This window comes from Pelecanus crispus, chromosome 9 (assembly GCF_030463565.1).
Source record: "Pelecanus crispus isolate bPelCri1 chromosome 9, bPelCri1.pri, whole genome shotgun sequence".
Taxonomy (NCBI): domain Eukaryota; kingdom Metazoa; phylum Chordata; class Aves; order Pelecaniformes; family Pelecanidae; genus Pelecanus; species Pelecanus crispus.
The window spans coordinates 15,644,661-15,654,913 of record NC_134651.1 but is presented as its reverse complement, the minus strand read 5'-3'; positions in this window follow the sequence as shown (position 1 = coordinate 15,654,913).

Genomic DNA, 10,253 nt, shown 5'->3' with positions numbered 1-10,253 from the left:
TCCTCTGGGCTTCAAAAGTCTTTACCACTGTCACAAGTGGCTGGTGTCCTAGGTTTGCTGTTCTGATGTGGCTGAAGATCTCAAACAGTTGCAGAGCTGGCCAGGAGGCGTGCTGCACCAAATGCGAGCTGTGTAGCATTACTGGGAACTATGCTCGACAGTCTGCTGGGCTGACCGGCAAGACCCAGCATTTGGAGGAATTTTTGTAGGCAGGGATGTGATTTCTCTTAGATAATGTCGACCATCAGGATATTTCCGTGTGCCACTTTCCTCCCACGTGGTGGCCCTGTAGGTGCTGTCTGGTTGCTGAACACTGGCAAAAATGAAAAAAGCGCAAGGGATGCCAGAGTGTTAGCAAAGCAGCTGCTCTCCTCTGCCTAGCAGGCCCAGCTAATGGATATTCCTTTTGCTGGCCAGATGATGCATATGACTGACTCACACCGTGTTGGCACTGTCTGCTATGTAACCTGTTACTTTCACACCTGGGATGGAGTTGATACGGGAAAGTTTAGGATTTGAGAAGCACTTCTTGCATGTCTGGCTTTGAATCTGCAGCTGAGGAACTGCCCACTTCCAGAAATGTTATTGCGCGAAGGGTGCCAGTGATGGCAGTGCTCTCACACGCAGCAACGGCCTGGAAAACAGCATGGGAGATTACTCAGGGCAGCTCTTCTCTGCCCTAGGCCAGGGCTTTACCTCTGCTTTCCCTGCTCCCAAAGGTCTCTGCGTGGGTACTCGGTGCCTCTCGGGTGAGCTGCCTCCCCTGGGGCTTCTTGTCTTCTTTAAGAAGAAATCAAAGAAAAACGTCAATCAGCATTATCATTGGAAAAAATAAAGTGTTAAACATCTCAAATGAAGATTGGGAAGCTGTGCTAAAGATCTCTACAACAGCCACACCAGGTCAGAAAGGCTGCTGAGGTCCTGCCTTGCACAGAGAGATGCTGGCCCAGCCGCGCTGCTGGCAGCCGGGGCAGTGCATGGGAGCAGGACGCCTTCGCAGGCTTGCTGCTCCTGCAGGGAGCTCTGCTCCTCAGCACCCAGCTCTGCAACAGTGCCACCCAGCGCACCCTGAAACAGGAGCCTTGCTTAGCTTTTAGAAACTTTAAGACCCAGGAAACCCAGGACGGGTTTATCTTTCTAGCTTGGAGCCCCTCCCGCCCCGCCGAACACGGTGGTGCTGTGTAAATAGCAACGGCAGCACCTGTCCTTCTGGCTGGGGTTTTGAAACATGAGTTTTCAGTTTCTTGGGCAACCACAATGCTGAGAAATGTCTTAGAAACAAACCAAAACCAATACCAGCAGGTTTCTCAGCCAGCAGCCTGAGCCCTGGGGATTGGAGAGATGCTACAAATAGCTTGAGAATCTGTAATGGAGCCAGCTCCACCTCCGGGGCCTGGTCTGGAGCCAGATACAGTTAATTCATTCTCAGCAGTGCTGGAAGGGCCACAGGGATGCTACTGATACAGCCCTATCATCCTCTCCCCTGGCACTCATTCAGGGAGGGAGCAGACCTGTGTCTTCACCTCAAAACAGTGATGTGAAATAATATTTTTGCCCTGACGGAAGCTTATCAGGAGGCACAAAGCTGCTGTGCGTGCAGGTCTCCTGTAGCATGCAGTGCCTTCTCTTGCGGTGTCTCGGTGCTGAAGTGGCTCTTCAGAGCACTCGGCAGGATAGGGAGCAGAGCGCGCTGACCTGGCGAGCTGTGCCGTGAGCGCATCCCCTGCTCCAGGCATGCGAGCAGCGGGGCTGGCCGGCAGCATCGCCTCGCTGCTGCAGGAGGCAGCTCCGAGCGCAGCGCTTGGCTGAGCCAGCGTTCAGGTGCGGTTATCATGCACATGCTACAGTGAACGTGCAGTAATTCACTTCCCTCAGGGTGGATTAATTTGGTTCCCCGAGGGTGGTTTGCCTCACAGCACTTTTTGCCAACAGACCAGTAACAGAGTGGCTCTCTGTTTGCCCCATTGCCTGGGGATTTGCAGTATCGCTTTCTTTTGTCCTTAACAGAGAAGCTGTTTGTGGTTTGGTCCCATATGTATGGTCAGGGAGGCATTTTTCTGGTCTCTTCTGATAAAGCACATCATTACCAGGTTATCCTTAATGAAGCAACCCCTGCCACCAGGCAGCTTCGAGCCCCAAGGAATCGACATGGAGAAAGAGTCTGAAGTTTTCTGGCTTTTTAGAAAAATATCTGTATTTTTAAGAGTGAGGGTTTCTAAGACTCGATGGTACTGCTATGCCATTCCTAGTTCTGCAGTTTCATAGCCCTTGCATCATGAAATTGATACCAATACCATGAGTTTTATGGGTTTGCTTTGAAGAGCACATGGTGACATTTGGTCTGCCGGTAGGCAGTTCCTCACTCTTGCCTTCCCCTGTGCCTGCCTGTCCTTAGCCAGCATGCCACAAGGTTGTCCACCCCCTGAGCACGTTGTATCAGGTGTTTGGGCCCCTTGTGTGAAAGCTCTTTCTCACACTGGACCTGGCAGATGATGATGTGAAGAGCAGTGAAGTTTTGCAGTCTTTGACAGCTCCAGCACACAGCCAGAGCATCTCTGGTCACCTGAAAGTCTAGCAGATTCTTCCTTCACTGTGTTTGCCAAGGCATCAATAAAAGCAGAAACAGGTAAAATGAAGGAAAGAATTTCTGCTTTGATTGTTGAGAGGACATTTGTTGGAGTAACCAGGTAAGAGCTGGTCTGTTTTAATGGTAAAATGGAAAGACTTCTGCCTAGGACTGAGATCCAGCACTTCTGGTCCTGGCACTGCCGCTGGCTCGCTAAGTGTCCTGAACAAATCACTCTGCCTGCACCAGGCTCCCTTACCATCCCAGCCATCTTTGCCACCACCCTGCCCATGCTGGACAGCAGAAAACCAAAAAGTATACGTTGCAATGCAATGCAGTGCTGTTTGACTCATTCTGTTGATATAACTGATGCCAGAATAGGTGTTATCCCCCTTTCTGAATTACTTTTTGTGACAGAATAAAAAATGTGTCCAGTCTTCTGTGTGAAAGCTGCTACAAGTGGCTTATAAAGTCTTCTGAACTTTTATAGCTTCAGGGAGGAAGGTGCCACCACCACCCCACAGGCACCTTGCCCAGGGAGCTTGAACTGCAGCTCAGGGTAAAGCTCTACATCGTCTTTTACCGTGGAACTCCAGGGCCTCCCTGCCAGAGCGATTGCGCTCCCAGGGGTGCCGGTGGTACCGGTCACCTTGTGGGGTCAAGTGCCGTAGGAGAAGTTGTTTTCCTGGTGGGACTTTAACCAGGGTTACTATGACAATCAGTCATCAGGCTGCCAGCACCGCGCGTCCTTGTGTCTCCTTCCTGGTTTCTGCCTGCTCAGGGGTGTTGAAGCATTCGAGGCGCAGCAAAGCACCTTCCCTTTCCAGCTCTAATGAGATGCAACCATTGCTCCAGGAAGCATGACTAATGAGGGAGCCGGTGGGAGAGGGAATGCACCCTGACAAGGCCCCACGGCTCTATGACCTACTGCAGGGAGGGATGTGGCAATCCCTGCGTCCCACCGGAGACATCCAGTGGGTGTCTGGAGTGTGGCTATATGGCTCCCCTTCCTATAGAAAGCAGTGCATAAACGCTTGCACAAGTACCTACCTGACAGCCCTCCAGAGAAGAAGATGGGGATGAAGTGCTCCTGTACAGCCAAGGTCCACTTTGATAATGAGAAAGTGCCTGCAGAAAATCTGTCTGGGGACTTGGGAAAGGCTTCCAGGTGGCAATTGCTGTCTTTAAAATGGGCGAGAGAGTATGGTGGCTTGGCTCTGTGGCACGAGGTGGCTTAGGGCAGATGCGGGACGGAGCCATGCGGTGGGTGCAGTGCTCTGTCTGTCCCAACAAGGGACTCCAGCACTGAGTTTTCTCGGGGCCAGCACTGGTGCTGGTGCTTTTAGTGGGAGCTGCTGCTGCACCACATTGACACGCAGGAAGCACCTCTCCTCCTCATCTTCCTCACATACTCTCAGCCCCCACGCTAAGTTCCAACCTCATCCCCTCCCTGCACATACTCTTTTGCTGCACACCTTTATCAACAAGCGAGTTCCTAAAACTCTGTATCCCCAAGAGCACATCTGGACCTTCTTTTTGCACCACTGGCACTTTTCTACCCCCAAGCCACACATGAGCTGCCTGGTTCCCTCCCGCTTTGCCCACCTGCAGCTCTACCAGGAGCGGGAAGCCCCCAGCGAGCACGGCACTTGGCACAGCCGGCCCGGCTCCTGGTTCAGGCAGCTCTCCCTGCCTGCAGGCACGGGCCAGGGACGGCTCCCAGCTCTGTCTGCGCATGGGCAATTACAGACTCAAAATCAGTCTCATGTTGACCCATTGCATCCCAACAAAGTTCCTACTCTCCTGTACATCTGTCCTGGTGTGAGAAGCTTTTGCTCTATTCCATGGGTAACAACCATTTTGCAAGAATGATTATGCCTGGGAATGCAAGGAATGACATCTGTTGTCATAAAAATTCAAGATAATTGGATAATGCATCCGTTGTCTCACCCCAGGTCTCTTTACACTGAAACACATGCCTGGCTAGTATCCCTGGGGTGCAGCACAGATAAAAAAAAGCATGTTTAACACTGTCTACACTAATCATTCCTAAAAATCTCCCAACTTGTTTGAATGAAACTCTGAATGAATGGTATCTCTGTGCCGTTTCAGACTGTAACTATGTATTGAATCAAAGTCAGAGCATTGACCACTGAATTTATGTTATTTTCTGTATAACGTAAACTCTAGCAAACACTTAGGCCTGTGTTTCAACACAAGGCATGTGTGCTCAGTGGCCTCAGTGCAGCTATTCAGGGGCAAAGCCAAACACAAATGTCAGTGTCTTTGCGCTCTGCAGCCTGTGTGGAGGGATGCGACTTGCTCTTGCAGAAAGGGGATTCTTAAAAGTCTCCTCTGACCTGTGGTGTGAGATTGGAGGGCTCAGAGACGGGGGTTGGAAACGCTATGCTGGCCAGTGGAGAAGTCCACCAGGGCCAAAGTGCTGCCCTCAGATCTTCCTGGTGCATGTATAAAACATATATAAAATGGCCTTGAGGTGTAGGAATGGGGGATATCTGAGGATCTGAGGCCACCCCTGAACTCCATGTGTGATTCCTGCACTCCTGGTAGCTGATGCGAGTTGCTGACTTGAAGCCAGCTCTGAAGTTCTTCCGCAGCAAGAGAGCCCACATCCCTGCTGAAGGGCTCCACGCTCAGCTGGCAGGATGGCATAATCTGCAGATTTCTTAATTGCATATCTTAGCGCAACAGAGTTCTGTTCTCTCTTTCCGTGAGTGGAGCTGTGGTTACCCACACATTGTGGATCTATGTCGCAAGGAAGATGTAGGTTGTATATAGGTCATAGAAAATATAATTGTGTAACTGCATTAACGCATTCCTGAGCTAAGGTGCTGAAATATGGTTTAGCTGCAGAAAATAGGGCTGTGGGCTTTAAATAGCCTTCCTTGGGCATCTCTTGGACAGAGCTGGCGATGCTGTGAACAGATCACTGTGCCTCCTCCAGGAGAACAGAAAGTCCCTTTGTAGAAGGCGCTCTCTGTTTAATGACATTTTTTAAAGCATTTAAAATATGTTTCAGTATGCTGGGGGCTGCTTAAGGAGTCCAGAAAAAAGCATCATGAATCCATGGGGGAAATGTGGGAGCTATCCTCCCAGAAGCGGGATGCAGAGCACGGCAGCAAGCACTGGGGTGCCTGGTGGGGCTTGGCTCAGCGGGGTGCAGATGTACCCATGCAAGGGGGGAGCAGCACCCTGAGCCGAGCTGCGGCAGCCGGGGCCCCGCAGCGCCCGTGGCACCTAAATCTGAGCAGGCATTCACAGGCAGGGGCCCACGGGAGTCTGGTATCAGACCGCGGGTTCTGCTCCCACATCCACTGGAGAAGTCCCACTCTGCCCCCTTCTGCTGCGTGCTTCCTCGCTCCTCTCAGTGAGAACAAAATCTGGCTGAACGCTTGCCCTGCCCAGTACCTAGCGTATGCTGTGATAAATGCAAAATGCAACAACAAAAAATTTTTTACCTTATTTAGCAGCAAAAGGCTGGCCCTGGTGCAGGGCATTCGTGGAACATGCTGAAAAGCCAGGATTAAGTGCACTGCTTGAACTCCGGTTTTTATGGTGAGCACATCTGCAGGGGTGAGCTGCTGCTGGGCCAAAGCTTTATCACCGGTCCAGCTCTGCAATATAGTTCTGTCTGCAGAGACTTGCCTGCTGTCTCTTTTATACCTTTGTCCTTGTTTTTCTTCTCTTTTTTGTTTTTTCTACTTTCAGAAGAGTAGGGATCCCTCTGGCTCCTCTCTCTAGGGACTTGGACCTTGGCAGCAGTGCCAAGCAAGTTGGGGAGCCTTCCTCAGAGCCCAGCCAGAACCACTGCTGGTCCTGCATGACAGGGTTTGTCCCTTAAATAATAATACCTCTTAAATCTCTCTCTTTGGTTTCTTGTGTTTTGAATACATAATTGGATAATTTCCAGGGTGGAGAGCTACTCACTAATTGTATATACATGAATCACAACATCTTTCGTGCACTTGTCTTGGACCGAGTTCCCATATCCCAGAGGCCAGTTCACACTTCCAGAGTCTGTTTACTTCCTTTGGTGTCATAACTGTAATCTGAAATTTCACACCATTTTGCATAAAGAGATTTCAAAGCACTTTCTGCCACTCCTAGAAACAGAGGAAAATTCCCACCTGCCTTCCCTTTCTCTGTCTTGTCTCCTGCAAGTTCATTTTTGTTTTTATATACATGTCATAACTTGTCGGGCCAACCCGAAGCCCCATTTCCTTTAGAGGAGGGAGAAAAACAACAAAAATGAACTTGCAGGAGAAAAGACAGAGAAAGGGAGGGAAGGCACCTCCTGAGTCAGGAAGAGCTGTCCATGCAGGCAACGTCGTCTCTGTGGTGGGGGTCTCAGGACTCCCAGGGTATCCTAGGTCCCAGGATATGGTGCCTCAACGCCGCAGGTCCAACAGAGAGGCTCCAGCACCGGTGCTTCAAAGGCAGCAGGCCTGAAGACAAGATCTGTTCATGCAGAACGGTACAAAATGGCCATGCCCATGGCAGCTCTCCGGCCCCCATGCGTTTGGGTTGCTCAAACACCATCTGGAGATGAAAGCTTCCATATGGGGACAGGCAGGGAGCCTGGGCCCAGGGCTGGAGCTGGTGGTGTGCCACAAGCAAAGGGGATGCCCAGAGCTCCTGGTCCCTGCAGAGCCTCCACCGGAGGCTTTTCCTGCTGGTAAGAGCTTGGGCAGCTTCTTGGCTGTCCTAAGTAATTTCAAGGATCTCATCACAGGGTTGAGACGTCAGTGTTGCTCCGGCTGCTCTCCCATCCCATGGCAGGTGGAAAGCTGCTGGGGGCTTCTCTGCAGCTGCTGAAATCCCAGCTGGGGACACAGCGTGGTAAGACAGCCTTTCCCTGGGGAGCCAGGTCCTCACCAGGCCCGGATGGCTAAAGCTCCTCTGTTACATAGGTGCCAGGAGCTGATTTCCAGGTGGCCTGGGGTGTGCAATGAGACAATCTCACTTCTGCACTAAGCCAGGTTGGCTGCAGGTAGAACTTCATGGGTGGTGTGGCACTGCCCTGTCCCAGCTGGCTGGATTTTATCTGCAGCTCCAGCTTATTCTAACAAGGGGGGTTTCTTTGCTGGCAGCACTCAGTGCCGTTGCCTCCTCTCCCTAGGGCCAGCTGAGCCTTGTCTCTGAAATGGACAGCTGAGTAGCGCAGGAAAATCCCGGCCGATGGAGCCCATCCGTACGTGCCCCGAACGCAGTGCTGCCTTACACGGTGCCCAGCATGCGCCCCGCACCACCTCACCCCGCGCACACCCTGGCTGCGCCCCGCATGCAGGGCTGCCCCACCTGCCCACCCCGGACGTGCTGCGTAGCCCATGCCACCTGGCCCCGCGTGTGCTTGGCATCCCCTCCTGCCTGCCGTGCGCGCCCGCTGCCGCACGCCCCATCCGCACCCGCATGCGCCTCGCAGGCAGCGCTGCCTTGTCCTCCGACCCCCTCAGCACTTCACCCTCCATGTGCTGCGCACGCACCCTGTACGCCTGCCTTGCAGCTGCCTCATCACCCAGAAATGCGGGGGAGGCTTCATTCTTGCATGAAGGGTTCAGAGCGTGTCTGGTGCCCCTCCCCTTTGTGCTGGTTTCCCCCCAGCTCTCCTCCTTCCTGGCCTCCCACCCCTGCTCCAGCTTCCTGTCCTTTCATGTGCCTCCCCTCCTCTGCTCCAGGGTACGAACTGCTTACCAGGTGGAGATGACTTCTCCCAACCCCACAATTAGGTGCAATTATAAGGTCATGCTTTTCCCCCAACCCTTGCTCTGGTGTGCATTGAAGGTGGACGAGCTCATGAGCGGACTCCTGCTCCGGGCTAACAACAGGCAGGACACGGAGCAGGGCCCTGGTCTGTGTGGGTGAGCGGTGCCGGTGGGTGCTGGAGGTGGGACGACACGAGGGTCCTGGCAGTGCTGGGGATGGTGTGGCCACTGAACACATCCTGGCCTGGTGGCCCCGAGCAGGGACTCAGCTGCAGGAGCCTGAGCCTGCTCCATTCCAGCACAGGATACCTGGGTGCTTCCTGCTGTGGTCAGGCAGAGCCCAGAAATGCGCCCCTGGGGAAGGTGTAGCCAGCGCTTGCGTGGAGACAGGTCCCAGCAGCCGGCAACGAGCTCAGCTGTCAGCTCTTGTCATCTGTGCTTCAAGGCGTATGGTGTCTCCGCACCCATGGGATGCCCCTTGGCTGGCAGCAGCCAGCGGAGGAGTGGGGCTCCACGCGCTGCAGCCCCTGGGCTTCTGAAGGTGCTGCCTTTGGCTGGAGGAGGGACCCCTGTGTCTCTCCTACCAAGACATAGGTTTGCTTCCAGTGCTGTTGGTGCTGGCTGCAAGGGAGCTGACGGCAACAGCAACGCCCACCCCATATGGCATCCCTGCTCTTGCTGGGGCTCAAGGAGAGTCAGCTCTTGGTGGCTCCTGGCTCCTCATTGCCTCCTGGCCATGTCCCAGGTGCTGCAGGTTTTGTGGATCATGGGTGCGTGAACACCTCACTGCTCCAGTGTGACTTTGGCTGCAGGGTGCCGGGAGCCAAATTTGCAGTCAGCGCCCAGCTATCTGGGCATATCTCTGGCAGGGCCAGCGCTGCAGGGCAGCCCTTGGGTGCCAGGCAGTGCCTGGAGGCCAGAGCAAGCACGAGCCCCTCCTGCTGTGGCAGGGCAAAAGGCTTCATCAGAACTGCTCCATCCAAGGGCAAAATGCTACCACCAGAGCCAGGGAGTCCTCACTCCATCCCATAAGAGAGTGCTCCAGGTGCAGATGTGGATACGCGCACAGACACACCTCCACATGCTTGTCCTCACGCACACAGGGCAAATGCTGTGCTGTGGCCAAGGCCGTTCTGCAGTGCTTTCTCCTTGGTTTGCTCTGCACGATGCAGGCAGCCAAGCTCAGGAGAAAAAACTGAACTTGCTGGTCTGCTGCAAGGGGTGGATCTCACCTCCACAGTGCACTATGGCATGGCAGCGCCCGTACCATTCGGGTCAGGGCAACTGTCCAGGCTTTTTCTGATTTCTAACCTGTTTGTATCACAAGAGGTGCAGATGCACGTGGGGCTTGCAGAGGGTCTGCAGGACACCTCTGACTTTGACATGGGCAGCCAGAGCAACCCCATGAGGAACATGCACATGGTGGCTGCCAAACTGCTGAGGGAGCTGTGTGCAGGCAGGGAGAGCCCCTGCGTGCTCCCCTGCCCCATGCCAAGCGCTGCCGGCAGGACCGTGGAGCGGGTGCTCCCCCAAGCTCTTCACCCACAGCCAGAGCTGCTGGGTCTGTGTTGGATGAGCCGTGCTCAGCCACGATGGCCATCGAGGTCCTGAGAGCACCTCGGCTGTGGCCCTGTTTCAGGGCACACCTCAGCAGCATGGCCCTGTTAAGGGACAGCACTGAGCTGTTTGTGGCTCTTGGGGTGGCATTTGGGCAGCCACGGCCTCAAGTGTGTGTGTGCATGCATGAGTAAGGCACGCGGGGCAGTGTGTGAAAACACACCTAGAGAGAAAGTCCCAACAGAGATTAGATTAAAAGAAAATGTAATTAAACACAGAGAGCATCCTGTCTGTTACTCAACTCTCCTTGCATAACTCTTGGGACCGGCTGCCTTCACAGATGGCTGCTCTGCTGTCAAAGTCATTTGCTGGGCACTTGTTGGAAAAACTGCCAGGTCAGCACAGAA